Source organism: Lepidochelys olivacea, assembly GCF_965140295.1.
Source record: "Lepidochelys olivacea isolate rLepOli2 genome assembly, chromosome: 10".
Taxonomy (NCBI): Eukaryota; Metazoa; Chordata; order Testudines; family Cheloniidae; genus Lepidochelys; species Lepidochelys olivacea.
Window position 1 is genome coordinate 61,595,500 of NC_140420.1, and position 19,473 is coordinate 61,614,972.

The following is a 19,473-nucleotide window of genomic DNA, read 5'->3' on the forward strand; positions in this document are numbered from 1 at the left end:
CTGACATTATTTGCCTCCACGCATTCGTCTGTGCTCTGTCAGTGTGGGAGGACAGCATGAGCTCGGAGAACATTTCATCGCGAGTGCGTTTTTTTTTCTTTCTAAGCTTCACTAGCCTCTGGGAAGGAGAAGATCCTGTGATCATTGAAACACATGCTGCTGGTGGAGAAAAAAAAAGGGACAGCGGTATTTAAAAAGACACATTTTATAAAACAGTCGCTACACTCTTTCAGGGTAAACCTTGCTGTTAACATTACATACATAGCACATGTGCTTTCGTTCCAAGGTCGCATTTTGCCTCCTCCCACCGCGTGACTACCCCCTCAACCTTCCCCCCTCCCTGTGGCTAACAGCGGGGAACATTTCTGTTTAGCCACAGGCAAACAGCCCAGCAGGAATGGGCTCCTCTGAGTGTCCCCTGAAGAAAAGCACTCTATTTCAACCAGGTGACCATGAATTATATCTCACTCTCCTGAGGATAACACAGAGAGATAAAGAACGGATGTTGTTTGAATGCCAGCAAACATACACTGCAATGCTTTGTTCTACAATGATTCCCGAGTACGTGTTACTGGTCTGGAGTGGTAAAGTGTCCTACCATGAAGGACGAAATAAGGCTGCCCTTCCCAGAAACCTTTTGCAAAGGCTTTAGGACTACATCTAGGAGAACCGCAAATGCCAGGGCAAAGTAATCCTTTCACATGCTTGCTTTTAAACCATGTATAGCATTTTAAAAGGTACACTCACCAGAGGTCCCTTCTCCGCCTGCTGGGTCCAGGAGGCAGCCTTGGGTGGGTTCGGGGGGTACTGGCTCCAGGTCTAGGGTGAGAAACAGTTCCCGGCTGTCGGGAAAACCGGTTTCTCCGCTTGCTTGCTGTGAGCTATCTACAACCTCCTCCTCCTCATCATCTTCTTCGTCCCCAAAACCTACTTCCGTATTGCCTCCATCTCCATTGGAGGAGTCAAACAACACGGCTGGGGTAGTGGTGGCTGAACCCCCTAAAATGGCATGCAGCTCATCATAGAAGCGGCATGTTTGGGGCTCTGACCCAGAGCGGCTGTTCGCCTCTCTGGTTTTCTGGTAGGCTTGCCTCAGCTCCTTCAGTTTCACGCGGCACTGCTTCGGGTCCCTGTTATGGCCTCTGTCCTTCATGCCTTGGGAGATTTTCACAAAGGTTTTGACATTTCGAAAACTGGAACGGAGTTCTGATAGCACGGATTCCTCTCCCCATACAGCGATCAGATCCCGTACCTCCCGTTCGGTCCATGCTGGAGCTCTTTTGTGATTCTGGGACTCCATCATGGTCACCTGTGCTGATGAGCTCTGCATGGTCACCTGCAGCTTGCCACGCTGGCCAAACAGGAAATGAGATTCAAAAGTTCGCGGTTCTTTTCCTGTCTACCTGGCCAGTGCATCTGAGTTGAGAGTGGTGTCCAGAGCGGTCAGAATGGAGCACTCTGGGATAGCTCCCGGAGGCCAATACCATCGAATTGTGTCCACAGTACCCCAAATTCGAGCCGGCAACGTCGATTTAAGCGCTAATCCACTTGTCAGGGGTGGAGTAAGGAAATCGATTTTAAGAGCCCTTTAAGTCGAAATAAAGGGCTTCATTGTGTGGAAGGGTGCAGGTTTAAATCGATTTAACGCTGCTAAATTCGACCTAAAGTCCTAGTGTAGACCAGGGCTTACAGGGGTGTGCCTGGTACTTTGCAAAAGGTGGGGGATCTTTGGTTTTGACTTTAGGTTTCAGGAAGAGACAAAGTTAGGTATCTGGATAAAAGAAGCTCTGTGGAATTTAGACTGGTTCTCAGCTACTGAGAAGTCAAGCCCATCAATCTGTAGAGTCAGAGAAAAATATAAAAGAGTAAGATAATCTCTGTGTGCCTCTTGAAACTTTTCAGAGACTGAACTGGAGGATTTTCCCAAAGTCACCCAAAGAGGCATTACCAGGAGTTGAGAGTAAGAAAAGCAAAGGATATTACTATCAACATATGAAATTTGCTTTGTCCTAATGGCATTTTTATCATTCTTAATTAATATTATTTAGCTCCTGACAGCAAAATACTTAGTTGAAAACCTTCAGCCGTACATAGCTGGAACAAATTTCATATAAGATACAAACATTAAGTGGGCAGTATATCATGCTACATTAGCATCATAGAATCAAAGTACTAAGTATAGCCAGTAAATCCACATTATTTATCTGGATGATAATGTATATTCACACAATATTAAATAAACCATGTAAGTAAAATTACAGCTATGTCACAAAATGACAAAAACAAGATCATTCAAACTTAAGAATGACAGTGTGTAATTAATTCACCGATGCTGTTTTCCTAAGTGCAGCTGTACTAAATCAGTGTTCATTACCACAATCTGTGCCTACCGCAATATCCTACAAAAACAAGATGGTTAATGACTGAAGGAGGCCTAGATGAGCTCTGGATTCAAACTGTGGACAACTAGTGTCTGAAGAGCTGTATATACGATTATATTTTGAACTAGTAACCTACTACAAACTGCTTTGTGTCACTATATGCAATTACCAAATTAGGACTGATTTGACAAAGTTGGCCATCTCTAATTTTCACTTCGGAGACATCTTACTGAAATGTAACCTACTCACAATAGGATGAACATTTCATTTGTGGGGGCCAAAAAAACCAAAGGCTTCTGCCTGACTGAAAATATGCTCTTAAAAGCTAAGCTATTTTGAATTATAAACAAAATAAATACATACATATATACATACAAAGGAGTCTGAAACAACTGATTTCTAATATTTTTAAAACTGGTTTTCTTCTGTTTTTCATTCCCCTTCTCCACTAAAATTTAGATTTTTTTAAAATCAAAATTTCATTGCAATTTCAAAATGGGAAAATGACATGAAAACTTCATTGAGTTTTTTTCTGCTGCCTAAGCATTTTTAAATTCTAAATTTCATCAATTTTTTGCCCAGCTCTACTCATTTCCGGATCTATGCATTCTTGATGTAAGGCTACAGCCAGAGAAAATGACTTCTCTAAAAAGAAAGTATGTCCCTGGGGCTGAAATCTTATTTAGCCAGATTTAACTGCAAAGTGAACTGTTAGGGCAAGTTAAGAACGCTTTAAAAAAGGGTGTGGAGTATTACCATGGACAAAATCAGGTCTAAATATAATTCAGGTATAACTAACAGCTTCCATACTTTAGCTGAGCTAAACAAATAGTTAATAGGATTCAACTAGATTCTTTATTCAGCTAAACTCACAAAAATGCAACAATTAAAGCCATCTTATTCCCTTCAACCATTTTCCTGTTGCTCCCTCTAGTGTCTTCCAGTATGTACTGTATTTACTTCTCATGAATCTTTACAATTAGAAAAGGAGTACTTGTGGCACCTTAGAGACTAACCAATTTATTTGAGCATAAGCTTTCGTGAGCTACAGCTCACTTCTAGCTCACGAAAGCTTATGCTCAAATAAATTGGTTAGTCTCTAAGGTGCCACAAGTACTCCTTTTCTTTTTGCGAATACAGACTAACACGGCTGTTACTCTGAAACCTTTACAATTAGAGTAGATACAGTAACGTCATTATTTTATTTGTTGTTATTCTGGAATTACTCTGTGTGCTTGGACTCAGAGGCTATTGTGTTATTATCCTCTCCAAAAATCATGATAGCTTGCAACTAGTAAATCCATTAGAAGAAAGGGAGGAAAAGCAATGGGATTCTGTATTAGTAGGCATTTTCTTCCTTTAATTCCAGAATGCAATGAGAAAAAAAGATATTTTTCATCCATGTATCCTACCCCAATTTGTGAAATTGCATTCATTCTCATAAAAGCAGTGATTTAATCAACAGCATCCTTAAATATTCAGAAGTGTATCCAATGGTGTATATACCTGTAGTTTATCTTTGCAAAACAATAGCTTTATTGACATGAAATGTGACATATTTCATCAATATTTCATCACATTAGACATATAATAAATCCTCAGTCCTTGACAACTCTGCCCTGATGTAATCTACACTAATGCTGTTTTGTTACAGTTTGCTGACATCTGTCAACAACATTGTTAACCACTAATTGCTGTTCTTCATCCTGAGAACATGTCCTGATTGCTAATGGAGGCCAGACAAATATTTTACTCTACTAAAGAGTTGCTTTGTCTCCTGCCTATTTTGGTGAAGGGGGACTCCCTAACTTAAAGGGAAGATAGCATAGGAAATGAATTAACTGATTACAATAATGATGCTGAATATGATGGGAACACAGTATAGGAGCTGAAATGTAGGTTTAATTAAGTCAGTTGAGAGATGTCTTTCAATTGACTTCTGCGGCTTTGGGTCAGGTCCATAATGCTTTCCACTTACATAGAACCTTTAATCTGAAGATCTTGAAATATTTTTCAAAGCTATGTATTATTAACCCCAGTTTATAAATAACTAAATTTAGCTAAAGAGAGATTAGGAGCCTAAATTTCTTTGTGAATCTAGCTCCTAACTGCTTCCTCAAGCCCCTTAATCCAATATTTAGGCTCCAATATCTACAGCTGACCTGGGTTAGGTGCTTAACTCAAGGAGAGGTCTCACAGCTAGGAATCTCAAGTGGAGGGAGGTGCCTATGGCCCAGATCCTTCGGCATTAGGGCCCAGATCCCCAAAGTTATTTAGATTTCCAACTTGACCTGAGCAAAGGTGCCTATGTTCCTTTGAGGATCAGGGCCCTAATGCATCTCATTTTTCCCTGGTGCAGGTGGTCACCTGCTAACAAGGGTGCCAAAATAGGAGGAGTCGGGGGCTATGGGCCCCATCACTTTTTACCAGCCATAAAGGTGAGTGATGGGTGGAGAGGAGTGGGGAAGAGGCGGGATGGGAATGGGAATGGGATCTTGGGGAAAGAGGCAGGGCAGAGGCTTGCAGGGAAGGGAAAGCGCAGGGGCTCAAGGAGAAGGGGCAGTGCGAGAATGGGGCCTCAGAGGGAATGGAGGTAGGAGGGTTGGGGCTCGGGGGGGAAAAGGGGTTTTGTGGGGCAGGGCTATGATTTGGGTGCCTGTGACCCCCCGCTCCCCACTTTTAGGGTGCTTTTGCCACTCCTGGCTGTTCACCTTGCTCGCTTCTGAGAATCCCTATCTAGGTACGTAACTCTCCCTATGCATTGTATGGGGAGCCTGGACAACTAAGTCAAAATTGGGAACTCCCGCAGGGCACCTAGTTTGCAACACTCGCAGTTGCAATGCCTAAGGGCTTGTCTACACTGGCACTTTACAGCGCTGAAACTTTCTCACTCTGGGGTGTGGGAAAAACACCCCCAAGCGCTGCAAGTTTCAGCGCTGTAAAGTGCTAATATAGACAGTGCATTAGCTCTGGTAGCTACGCCCCTTGTGGAAGTGGGTTTTTTATAGTGCTGGGAGAGTTCTATGTTAAAGCGCTGCCACGGCAGCATCGCCAGTGAAGACATGCCCTAAGTCCCCTTTGTGAATCTAGCCCCAAATGTCTTGCACATGATCATTGTTACTGTGGGGCCAACTGGCAAAAAGCTCACTGTTCTTTACAAGCAATTCCTGTCTCAGACCTAACAAAGTCACTACACCCAATATACCACTTTCATGGTACTTATCCATAAAGGGTAGCATGTGAGGTCTCTACTGAAAGCTTGCAACCTATTGATACTCATAACCATTGAGAGATATGTGTATGGGTAATAGTTAAGGAATAATGTAACTATATTTAAAATTATGGTCTCGTGGTCTTGAAGTGAAAGTCACATATCTGAGGGCACGTCTACACTGGCCAAGTTACAGCGCCAGCAGTTACAGTGCTGCTCAGAGGGCGCTGAAGGAAAATCACTGTTGTGTGTTCACACGTTGTCTTTCATCAGAGGAGAGAGTCAAATGAAAAAATTCATCAGCAGGGAGGGGCATGGGGGAATGGAAGGTCTCAAGAGGAGGAGGGGTCCTGGGATGGCTACAGATTTGTGTATATCCAGGGATCACACCGACCTTCTCCTTTGGAGTATGTTGCAGCGGGTGCTGTACTTCAGCAGGGCCAAACTGCAGATGGATGGGTGTTGAGTGCAGTGGGTATTGGGAGTCCACACTGCTGGACTGTGAGGAGGGAGGAGCAGAATGCTGCAGATAGAGAGTGGAGCTAGTTGGTTGATAAGAGTGTGTCGGCAATGTGTGAGGGGAAGAGGGCGCATGGGAAAGAGTTTTGTGACAGCAGCTGCAGGGAAGGGTGGGCATGGAGCTGCTCGGTTTGAAGAGCTAGTACCACCTGGAGCATGTCAGCTTGGCGCTCCATAACTGTTAAGAGCCGCTCCGTGGCTTCTTTCTGGTGTGCCGCATTCTCCTTTCAGTTCCTCTTCTTGCTGTCCCACCACTCCTTCAATTCCTTTTTCTCAGTGTGGAGAGGGATAGCTCAGTGGTTTGAGCATTGACCTGCTAAACCCAGGGTTGTGAATTCCATCCTTGAGGGGACCATTTAGGATCTGGGGCAAAAATAAGGGACGGTACTTAGTCCTACTGTGAAGGCAGTGGACTGGACTTGATGACCTTTCAAGGTCCTTTCCAACTCTATGAGATAGGTATATCTCCATATTAAGCAGTAAAGTGCATCATAAAGTTCTTCTTGGATACTTTCTAATGCTTTGCAACCGTTCTGCCGCCGATAAAGAGGGAGGCTGTGCTCCCAAGGTCATCTCTGTGAAGTTTAATGCAACATTTTACAGAAGCAGTATTGTTTGCAACACAGACAACACTGTTTCAGTGCTTTAAAACACAGCCAGTACTCACACAACTGTCACTAACTGGCTGACCCCAGGCAAGCACACATAAGCCACAAGACCACAAAAATGGTGAGCAGCCACAGGGGCAGGGTAAATCACTGTTCCTGGACACTGCTGTACACTAGGCGTGTGGCTCTTGGGCACTTGGGGAGAGCCAGCATTGTAGGGGGGCCCTGATAATCATTCCTGTCCCCACACTTTCCACAGAAAGTGATCATTATGGAAGATATCTCACTGCTGAGGGTGAGCAGGGAATCGAGAGGAGGGGCTTCTCCAAGCCTGCGGCTTCCACCCTGGCCCCTATGTGGCTAGCCTGTGTGCAGCTATGGTCCCCGGCCCCGACAGCACAGTGAAGTGAGGGAGCGTATCAACAGCCTGTTCCGCTGCTCAAACTAGGCATGAGGTGGGAGACAAGCCTGCTTTCTGCAACCCTCTTGCCCCCAACAACTCACTTCAGCAATTCCCCAAATCAGATCCACTTACCCGGAGCCTCCTATCCTGTCTGCGCTGCACCCCAAGATCCGACTGGCTAGGGTCCTCCGGGGTAGAAAAGAGCTCCTGACTGCATGCATCTCTGGCCTCCAAGTCATCCTCTGCCTCTGATTCCCCCTCCTCCTCTTCATTCAAAATTGCCTCCTCCTGGCTCGGTCTGCTCTCAACTGGCAACAAAGCCAACCAAGTATCCACAAGGGACTTTGCAGTGGAGGTGGGGTCACCACTGAATATTGTGTCCAGCTCTTTGTAAAACTGGCAGCTCGTGGGCGCAGCACTGGAGCCGCGGTTTGCCTCCCGCGCCTTGTGGTAGGCATTCTGCAGCTCCTTCACTTTGACGCTGCACTGCAATGTGTCCCGGTGATGGCCCTTTTCTATCATGCATCTAGAAATCTGTCCATAGGTATCATAATTCCGACGGCTGGAACACAGCTGTGACTGCACCGCCTCCTCTCCCCAAATGCTGATGAGGTCCAGCAGCTTGGCATTGCTTCCAGCGGGGGATCGCCTGGTGCGTGGAGCAGGCATGGCCACTTGGAAAGATGCACTGAGACCACTGCACGCATCACTCGCAAACAGGAAGGGGACTTTCAAATTTGCAAAGGAATGTACAGGGTGGGGCTGATGGTTGGTCACCTGAGGGCAGGGCAGTAGAGTTCAAACCGATGGCCAGAGAGGTGAGAACAGGCATTGTGGAACACCTCCCGGAGGCCAATTGCAGCGCTGTAATCACCACGGTGTCTATACTGGCACCGCAGTGCTGTAGCCATGGTGCAGAAAGCTCTACGCCTCTCATCGAGGTAGTTTTTTTAGAGCGCTGCATCTGTGCAGTTTCTGCTAACTAAGTGGCTTGGCAGTGTGTACATCTTGGGAGTAACAGTGCTCAAAGCTGCTTTACTATGCACAAACTTGCCAGTGTAGACGGGGGCCTTAGTGAAGGCCCATTCAGGCAGGAGGGAATTTCACCCCTCCATGGCTAGCTGATTATGTAATGTATTGCTCAATTGTCTATCCTTGCACCAACCCAGAAAAGTAAATTGAAAACCATCAAAGACAAACTATAAACATCAAAACTACTTGGAAGTGAAAAGGAATGAAAGGACATTGAGGGGAGTGCCCTATCTGTGAATAACAACAAAAGACTGAGTCAATGGAGAAAGACACTCTGAATCCCTTCACTTTAGGAAGTACCTTGATGAGTGGGGTTGGTTCATGAAAGACATGGTCCTAGCTCCTTGGGGCTAACATGTCCTGCAAAAACTGAACTTTGGGTGGAGAATCTCTACTTTATTAGCTAGGAAAGGTAACTATTAATAAGTGTAGGCCATACTTCACTATTTATTATTTTGTTTTACATGTAACCATTTGTTTCTATCACTCATACTTGTTTTTATCTGAATCTCTACTCCCTCTTAAATAAATTTCCTTTTGTTTTGCTATAATTGAACTCAAGTGCTGTAGGTAATACAGGAGCAATGGTCTAAGGTAAAACTGTCAAACTGGGGTACATTTTCCTTTGGGAATACAGGATCTGGGAATTCTGGGAGTGTCCGGTGATCAGGGGCTGGATACCACATGGGGAGACTTTGAAGGGACTTGGGGGCTGGGGTGCATCTATTGTCAACATGCTAGGTAAAAGCAAGACTGGTATAGACCAGAGGAGAGTGCTTGAGTGGCTGACAGGCTGTTTGTGTTAGGGAGCCAACACCCAGCTAACATAGGCAAGACTCCCTTGGGCTGGAGGCAGGTGGCAACAAGGTGACTCTCAGCCCTGGGTGCTCTGAAGATGTCACAGTCAAAGTAAATCAATGATAAAGCTGGAATTAGAATATAGGCCTCCTTATTCCCAGTTATATATATTAAACTACGTAACAATGGACAATACATTATGAAAAAATGCACAAAAAATACCACTAGCAGTTGAGGTCATGACTGTACCCCCTCACAGAGAAAAGGCCCCTATGTCCCATCCCACCCACAGCACCCCAGCCTGCCCAATGCACATCCACTTTCGCTGTATTATCCTTGGACTTGTGGAGTGCCCTTGCAGGGCATGATCAGCCTTACTTACGATTGTGTTCTCTGTGCATTTTTCCCAGTATCACTAGCTGGTGTAATATGTGATACTTTCGCTTACAATCTAATTCATTTCAGCTCTGATTCGACAAAAAAATTATATTCTGTATACATCACAAATTCTGCATAAACAGTATTTGTACATGACATATTTTTAGTGGTTCTAAGATACAACCTACTTGCTTGAATCTCCGCTCTTAGTCTGTATTTACCCAATCAGTCTGATCTATCTTTATGAAAAGTACATAGACTACTGTTGACAACCAGAGCTACTCAAACAGGAAAAAGAAATACAACAATAAAAATAAACTCTTTATAAGCTTGTGTCCCTTGCCAGATTCACCCAGACAATAACATTTTTGTTTGTATACATACTTGTGTGGGTATAGTAAAATATTTAATTTGGAACATAATTAGTGAAGGTCATAAGGATTCCTAAGACTGTTCCTAAACTCAGAAGACTAGATCCTCAGTTCGACCTAATTACTCTTTGCACCACTTCGGTGGTGCAAATGGAATTGGCAGCTGCTTTCTCGCAGTAGCTGTAGATTCTCTTTGTAGAGAATAGTGGGCTGCAGCAAGGCTGGTGGAAAAGAGGGTTGGCAGGAAGGGGCATTTAAGAGCAAAACGGGAAAGGCCAAAGCACGATGCACTTTGGTGACCCTGGCCAGCAGAGAAGCCCTTTGAGAAGTATTATGCAAAAATGAATGGACCCATTATGTGGCCAACTCTCATAGTTTTAACATAAGTCTCATGACATTTGGTGTTTTTCTTAAAAGTCTAGACTAGTCCTGTGAATATACCAGAATCTCAACTTTCATTTTGAAAAAAGGTAAGTTTTTAGCCCAAAGGCTGTGGACATGAGCTTGCAAATGTGAACCCTAAAGGTGTGAAAGCCAGAAAAAGAAGTAAAAAGGAACTATAATGTATTATTTTTAAAATCTCATGACTTTTAAGCCAATTTCATGATTTTTAAATGCTTGGATCTGGTAAAATGGCACTTCTTATTGAACTCAGTGGAAAGAGTGTCATTTACTTCAATGGGGGTTGGGTCAGGCTTTACATGAGCACTTATGACATAAAGAAGTTGCAGCAATTTAACTTAACCATTTAGTTGAATTGGCACAATCTGTGGTATGGCCACCCTTACATTGGATGAAATCTGACCTCTAACAGTTTGGGGTAAGCTTAACAGATGCAAGCCAGATTTAAATGTATGTAAAAGTGTCCACACACAGAGTTCCACCAGGTTAGCTAAATTGTTGCAACATCATACTTTTAGTTAAACTGGTGCAACTTTGTGTGTTGACCCATCTGCATTGAACAACTATTGTATAAACACTATTTTAATCACTTAGAAACTTTAGCTCAACAACAGTTATTTGGCATTACTACAGGAAGGATGAAAATGAAAACTTCAGAATGGGACAATAATAGGTATTGGAGGTTTTGTTTTTGCCTAGGATCAATACTTAAAAAAATCCATTGATCATATTATACTACCATGTTGCATATTATATTAAAACTTCCAAAAATATACTATTGATGAGGAACAATATATTTAAATAGAATGCCTTGTTACATTTACAAACTGTATAGCACAAGAACATTTTATTTTAATATCAATCTTTTAGTATAAAGGAAATTGGAAATAGTGAATATATATTTTGTGGGACAGATAAAGTTTCTACTGGATATTAGGTTACAGTATTAATATGCATAGTAGTTACTTTTATGAAATGACTAGTTTTCCCGAGATAAGAAAATATGGTGCTGAAAGACAAAATAGAGACTACAGAGTTTTTGACCCTCTCAGTGAGATCCAATTAAGTTCTGAGCAGTGACCTTCTCTTTGTGTCATATTGTGTTAAAATGTATGTGACCGCTCTTCTTTTGGAAACTTCCATCTATCGATGATTAAGGTGAGGCTGTCAAACTCATTTATTTGGGATTACAGGAGGAATTCACAAGAAGTTCCCAAAAGCAAAAGTTACATTGGGTTTATCCATTATGTTACATGGCCTCATACAGTTGTTTCACTTTCACAATAAGTGTCTATTATTTATAAAACGTATAGTTGAAGTTTCTGTTAGCACCAACTTCAAATTACTAGTGTTTACCTTTTCTGAGAGAGAGAATTCTATTATTTTTTAAATAAGTTGACTTCGATTATCTCATTTTGCTTTCAGTGTGGATACTACCAAAATCCAAATAAGTGTATTTGACCTTGATAGCCTGTGCAGAAAAAGCTATATCTCAATGTTAGTTTTCACCTAAAATATTATATTATAGGCTTGTTCACTGGCACAGCTATAATCAAGTATCTGTCATCATTTCCATTAAACTTATATTTTATGGGGTTTATAACATGCACACATAAGATCTCTCTGAAACTGAAACTTGGCATAAAAGATCTTATCTCCGAAGTGAAAGAGGTTTTGCTTTATTACAATTTAAAATAACCCTGTTGAGAGATTTTAAATTACAGAACTGCAAAAACAAAAATTAAATGTAGATAGAAAGAAATGTATATTTCAAAGTTTCAGATGCATTATGGATTTCATTTCATTACATTAAATAATTCACCTCCAAAATATACATTATATATTATATTATATATATAATATATATTATATATATATAATATATATTATATTATATTATGAAATATACATTATATATACTATATAATTACATCTGTTCCATTCAGACTATGATTACATTCCATTCAAATTCAATTCACTGTAAATTTGGAGTAACCACAATAACTTTACAACGCAAACAATAAAATCATAATGTGTAATGTGATGGCATCCCGTCAGAATGGAATGAGATATAAACCCTAAATGATATTTCAGAACCCTTATTTGTCTTTGTAACCTAGCTTGCTGTCTAACGTCATTGAAACCTAGAACTCTGCCAGGAAATTCAGGATGGTTTGTAAATAAAAGCCAAATATTTTTTCAAAACTACCTCTTTTATATATATATATTATAATGCATTATTTGGTTAGTAGTATTCAACCAACTCTCAGATAAATATTTGTAGGTCCAGAGTTTCAGAATTTACTACCTATACTGAACCTGCAAATGAGCATTTGTGCAGTCAAAATGAGTTTATGTGCACACTGTCCAAGTTCCATAGTGGTCCGTTCTGAAATTTAGGCCCATAATGTACATCTCCAAATGATTAGTCACAGGGTGTTCTCACACTATGACAATTCATATGAGGGAAATCTGATGGGAGGAAGATGCACACTGGTTATTAGAACAGGTGATAGTGAATCAGGACTTGGTTTCTATTCCCATGCTCTGCCATTGCTGTATGATCCTGGGCTATCCACCTAAGCCAAAAGTTTTAAATGCTGAGTGCCTCAGTTAAACACCTAAATCCATATTTAAGCAATCAAATACGCAGCTTGATTTTCAAAGGTATTGAAATTTTACAGCCCCCACTGATTTCAAAGGGTGTCCGACACCTACACCTGTGAAAATCAAGCTACGTTATTTAGGAGCTGAAGTTTAGGGCGCGTCTTCACTAGCAACGTTAAAGCGCTGCCGCGGCATCTTGAACGTGGCTGTGCTGATGAACTGTCTGCACCGGCACTTTACAGCTCAAAAACTTGCATCGCTCCGGGGTGCGTTTTTTCATACCCCGGAGTGAGAAAGTTGCAGCGCTGTAAAGTGCCAGTGTAGACAAGCCCTAAGACATCCATGTTTGGAAACGTTGGCCTTAACTTCTCTGCACCTGAGCCTGCCCATTGGGAAAAGTGCTAATTCTATGCTGCAGAACTTTACATTCACTTACACAAGCCTCACTCCAGCTGCCCAAAGGTGGGTGAGATAAAAATTTTTATTGGACTAACTTCTGTTGGTGAGAAAGACAAGCTTTGGAGGCTCTACAGAGCTCTTCTTCGCATCTGGGGGTGGGGGGTACTCTGAGCCTCACAGATAAATACAAAGTGGAACAGACTGTTTAGCACAAGTAGTTAGCACACTTTCCAAGGGACCATTCAATGAATTGGCCCATTAGCACCTCTGCAGTCCTAGAACAAAAAGATTATTGTAATAAGCCATAAATCCAGTGTCTCTGTTCAGTCCATGATTTTTAGTGTCTAGCAAAGTTATAAATTTAAGCTCCCAGGCTCGTCTTTTGAAAGTGTTGTACAGGTTTCCTTTGAGGAGAAAGACCAATAGGTCAGACAGTGATGGCCGTATGGCTTATTACAATGCTCTGTAACCCACTGACCCCCTGTCAAGGCTGATTCCCCACTCTGGCACTTCGAGTGCAGAAGGTTTCTAAAAATTAATACTGGCCACTCCTGGCTTGTATTAAACTCCAAGGTTGCAGCTTTTCTGACTTGTGTGGTAGTAGCATCTACCCATCCAAAGTGCAAAAACCCCTTTGAGAACCCAGGAAAGTGCACTTGGGAATTCCTTCCTGTGGGGTACCCTCAAGCACTTTCATCCCCCACCCCCACCCCGCTCCCCACCCCCAGGGAAGAGCTGAGAAAGAAAACAAAGGAAATCAGCTGTTGCTACCAGCTGATTAAACAACATGTGTACAAATCTCTTAGGACACAAATTCAATCCTGTTCCTAAAAAAGGTAAATTTTATTAAAAACAAAAAGAAAGAAAATACATCTGGAAACTTAGGCTATTGCTAGATTTAAAAAAAAAAAAATACAAAAATTAAGAATCAAGAATAGCTTTCTTGAGTAAAGGTTACAAGCCAGAGTAAAGGTTACAAGCAAAACAAAAGCACCTGGGGTTAGCACAGAGGAATCCACAAGCCATAAAGAAATAAAAGAGATAAACCTAAACACATCTTCCTAGACGCTTTCTGAGCTACTTACATATCTGGGGTTTCAAATGAGTAGCTTCTAGGTATGATCTGATGATTTTTCATACCTGGCCCCTCTTACAGCATAGCTGCTCTGTCCCTTCTCTCTGGGAGAACAACACAGACAGACAAAGGGGAAATTTTTTCCCAATTTTAAAAAGTTCTAGCCTTCCCATTGGCTCTTTTGGTCAGGTGTCCACTCCCTTCCTTTTACCTATTGACTTTTTAACCCTTTACAGGTAAAGCAAGTAGACACCTACTAAGAGAAAAGGAGGACTTGTGGCACCTTAGAGACGAACCGATTTATTTGAGCATGAGCTTTCGTGAGCTACAGCTAGCTCACAAAAGCTTATGCTCAAATAAATGGGTTAGTCTCTAAGGTGCCACAAGTAGTTCCTTTCTTTTTGCGAATACAGACTAACACGGCTGCTACTCTGAAACCTACTAAGAGGAATTTTATAGCGAGCTGGCTGGCTGGATGTCTATAAAAGGGAGCTACCTTCCCCCCCACCCCCCATTTATCACACCCTCTTTTTGTCCAACAACTGCAGAGGTGTTAGTGGGCCACTCAACCTTGAATGGTCCGTAAGGGCTTCTCTACACTGGCGTTTTACAGCGCTGCAACTTTCTTGCTCAGTGGTGTGGAAAAACATCCCCCCCCCTCCCCCAGTGCAGCAAGTTTCAGTGCTGTAAAGCACCTGTGTAGGCAGTGCACCAGCCCTGGGAGCCGCGCCCCTGGTGGAGGTGCCTTTTTTCGAGCACTGAGAGAGCTCTCTCCCAGTGCTGCCCCGCAACCACACAAGGCATGTTAAAGCGCTGCCAGGGTAGACTAGCCCTTAGACTGTGTGCTAACTGGTTATGCTAAACTCTGTTCCAACTCCCAGTTAGCTGTGGCACTGGGAGTACCTTCCCGGGACCTGAAGAGCTCTGTGGCTGTGAAAGCTTGTCTCTCTCACCAACCAAAGTTACCTCAGGGCTTGTCTACACTGGCACTTTACAGTGCTGCAACTTTCTCGCTCAGGGGTGTGAAACCCTCCCTCCCCCCATCACAGTAAGTTTCAACTATTCCCCTGGTGGGGGTGGGTTTTTTTTTATAGCGCTGGGAGAGCTCTTCTCTCCAGGCCTGCACCGCGGCCACACAAGCCACGTTAAAGCGCTGCTGGTGAAGAGGAGCCCATTGCTAACACGATTGTCCTGGAGTCTCCAGGAATTAAAGGTTAATATTCAATTAAATGTTCTGTCAGGGGATGAAACCTCCAGGAATAAGTCCAACCAGAATTGGCAACACTACCCACCTTGTCTCTCCAATATCCTGGGACCGACAGGGCTACCCCTACACCGCATACAAAGCCCCATTACCATGTGAGAAACAGGCCGGATTGTCGACATGTCTCTTGCAGAAGCTGCAGCCAGGGGGGCAGTGCGACTGGGAGAGGCGGGAAGCCCTCACCTGGCAGGCCTGCCCTGGGTACACCCCGCTGGCTGCCCGCCCTGCCGCGGGGAGCCCGCTCCTGCGGCGCGGTGTGTGTGGGAGGGGGCCCGACTGCACCACCCAGTGCAGCCCCGTTCCCCACTTTGCCCCAGTCTCCTGCCGGGGCGGGTTTCCTGCCCAAGTCCCGGGCCTTGCCTGGGCTCGGCCTCTCCCGCCGGTCGGGAGCAGGGACGGCGAGTTCCTGCCGCACTGGGGCCACCTCTAGCGCAGGAGGCCGGCGGCGGCCGGTCCGCAGCCAAGGCGGGGTCAGGCCAGGGTGCAGGCGCTCCAGAGCCGGCATCAAACCTGGCGGCGCTTTCTTCTTCCGCACCCCGTCCCCTCCTCCCGCGGCCTGTGCCCGGGGAGCCGCCGCAGGTAAGGCTCGCTCTGCCCCTGCGCTGCCCCTCAGCATCCGAGCCGGGAGCCGCTCCGCTTGCGCGCGTTGTCCCCTCCGGGGACAGGCAACCCCCCACCCCCTCCAGTGAGATTCCCCCTCTCCTACGTTGTCAAGCCCCTTTGGGGCCCCGTTAGTTACTGCCTCCACCAGCACGAGCCTGCATCGCTGGTGGGCCGGGGCGCTCTGGGGCACGGGGGGCTCAGTGTCCTGCCAGCCCTGCACACTGTGCCAGACCGACAGGGGTAGAGATTGGGGGGGTTAGTGGTGTGGATTATTTGTGGCTGTGGGATATTTAAGGCCAGAAGGGGCCATCACGACCATCGTCTGACTAAAGTTCGTTGTTTGTTTTAGTCACTTTCTGTGACGCACAGAACTTGTAAGGCATCTTGTAAGCAAATCTGTGACTATTTTATAGGCGGTTGCAAAGTTCTCAATGGGAGAACATTTTACTGAGGCTGGAAGTGCTTTGGTCAGGGGCTGTTTTTTTAATGTATTTATATGGCGCCTAGATCCCCAACTGGGTCCTCTACGCAGTTAGGCACTAATAATGAGAATAATAATAACTACTAAATATCTCATTATTAGGGGGATATCACAGACTTTTGCTTCCCAAAGCATTGTTGTGAGGATAGGAAAGCAGCCTGAGTTTCTGGTAGGTATGAGATTTTTTGTGCTATTATTTTGTTTGTTTGGTGGGATTTTTTCACCTATGTGTGGATAAGAAGAGCATTGCTCTTGATATCTCTGATCATTATGGTTTGCAGAATGATTTTAGATCTTTTAATCTGCGATGTAAATCAGATTTTCTAAAGTGCAGATCTTGATTGCATTACTCACTTTTTTTATTCAGTCCTTACTTGAGCAAAACCTCATGGCAGTCAGTGGGAGTTTTGTCTAAGTAAAGACAGTAAAAACTGAGTAAGGACCTCAGGATTTGGACCCATGTGAATGTAAGGTAAATACCATCATTTATATCATTTTGTAATATTCAGATTTGGGTGCCTGAAGTTAGACATCTAGATTGGGATTCTCAAAGCAACGTAGGGGATTTAGATTCATATCTGCCATTAATTTTAGTGGAGGATAGGTGTCTAAATCCACTAGACTCCTTTGAAAAACCTCTTCTCCAATCCAAATGAGGGCTTTTATGTTTAGGTAAATGAACTTTGTGCATGCAGGTTTGAAACTATTGTACAGTACAACTATTTTATTATTTTTCCTATTGTAGTCCTATGCTATTCAATTTGAAATAGCTGATTGTTGATTCCCATTTCCCTTTAAACTGGTCTGGTTCTGTGTTGCTTTTATTGAGAGTTTGTTCTATGAGATTTACTCTGATCAGCGTGAACTCTTGTGGTGTTACTGCATTGATTCATCATTGCTGTCAGGATACTTTTTTAACCAGTGTTAGTGATAGCAACAGAGCATTTATAACCATTTTGTCAAGTTTTGACATGTCAGTATGCCAAAGATGTGATATTTAGGAACTTTAATAGCACAGATATTCATTGTAGTGTATTACTTCTGTGTGACAAGTTTGCTAGTTAATATGACCATATTTGCAGTGGTGGGTGAAATTCTGTGGCCTGCGCTGTGCAGGAGGTCAGACTAGATTATCATAATGGTTCCTTCTGACCTAAATATCTAAAATATCTATGAATATTCAATTACACTAGTAGGCTTTTCTAGTGAAGTTTTTTTCCCCTTAAGACAACACCTTCGCTATAAGCAGGTGCTCACTGTAACCAGTAGCACAATCTGCACATTCAATGCATTGAATCAATTTTGAACTTTCTTTCTACTTCACTCTAAACAGAGTTTCTTTGTATCTGAGCTGCTTATAAGCAGGTTCCAAAGTATGTGTAATAACTCACTAGGAAATGTTTACACTAAACAGTAGTATGCCATATAACAAAGAACAGTGCAGGGAAGTCATCTATTTAATATTGGAGAAGATACACAAAGATGGATGAATAGCAAAGTGAAAATATAAGGGGAATTTTGGGGTTGCAAAGTTTCAGTAAGATACAGTTAATTACGTTACTAAGTAGAGGTGATTATACCACTAATTAGAGGCCATAGAATAGGTATGGAAAATGCTTTTTTGTTTCCTTTCTGTAACTGATTCCAATTTTGTTTGTTGTTTCAACATTACTGGGTACTGTGTAGCAGAACCCAAAACATCACCTATTTGATCAGCAGGTTTTTATGCTAAATGAGTTCAAGGTCACCTAAGGGAGACAAACTCTGACTACCTTAAAACATAGTTGGCTGTGCACTGCTTGTCAGTTTGTTCATGAGACTTCATGGAGTTTTTTTTTCTCAGATTCTCCACTTCTTCTTGACTTCCAGTTGGATTCTAAGACTTTTTCTTTTCACTTTAAAACAACTTAATTGCAGACATGTTTTGCAGGTTAATGCATTTTAGAATCCCAGGATTCCTCATAAAAAAAAAACTTCTACCAAAGTTAACATAAATTAAACATGACTCTGCTTCAGTCCATGGGCTGACATGGCTTGGGTAATAACACTAATACTTAGCACTTCAATAGTCTTTGTCTTTCCACAGCACTTTACAAACAGTGGTCCTGATCCTGCAGTCATCTCCATATTGGCAGACCCTTTTGTCCATGCATAGTCCCACTGAAGTCAATGGGGCTTTGCATGGGTGTCTGCCCACACAACAGATATAATAAGCAGCAGCTTCAGTGGGGCTGCCTGTCTGCAGACTCAGCAGATAGCACTGTTAACTTTCTGAATGTTAACTGTTCCTAATGTAATCTTTACAATGGGTATAAAATTAGTATGAAATCCTGATACACTTGTAGTCAATGTGAGTGGGCCTTCTTAAAGAATAAAAGTTTTCATTCTGCAGGAGGAGGGATAGCTCAGTGGTTTGAGCATTGGCCTGCTTAAACCAGGGGTTGTGAGTTCAATCCTTGAGGGGGCCATTTAGGGATTTGGGGCAAAAATTGGGGATTGGTCCTGCTTTGAGCAAGGGGTTGGACTAGATGACCTCCTGAGGTCCCTTCCAATCCTGATATTCTGTGAAGTGATGGGCCTGGCTCATCAGAGAAGATTTCCTATTGACACTGTTGACTGAATTTTGCAAAGCCTGATTAAGGTTTTTCAGCAAGCTGTTTCAGCACATAAATAACTTGTATGGAATCCCATACAAGAAAGCTTCCATGACACTACTCATTTAAGAATTACCAACAGTTCATACCCTTGTGAAAACTTACACTACTTTACTACAAAAGGATATTTCATTTTCTGTAGCTAAATCATGCTGTTGCTGTAGATGTTAAAAAGCATTCAAATGCAACAATGATGGAGATAGTAAATGACTGGATAGAAAATAATTTATGTTTGTGGTTCCATAACCACATAAATAATTTATTTCTTATTCAAATAACTTTACAAA

General features: G+C 43.0%; 1 protein-coding gene across 1 annotated transcript in view; it reads left to right on the forward strand.

Annotated features, from left to right (window-relative positions):
* The first annotated feature begins 15,582 nt into the window (after nucleotides 1–15,582).
* The window catches only part of WDR72 (WD repeat domain 72), a 177,535-nt gene continuing 173,644 nt past the window's right edge, over nucleotides 15,583–19,473 (forward strand). Inside the window, exon 1 of the mRNA XM_084641198.1 lies at nucleotides 15,583–16,027. The gene's annotated coding sequence lies outside the window, so the exon portion shown is untranslated. The remainder of the gene's footprint in view (nucleotides 16,028–19,473) is intronic.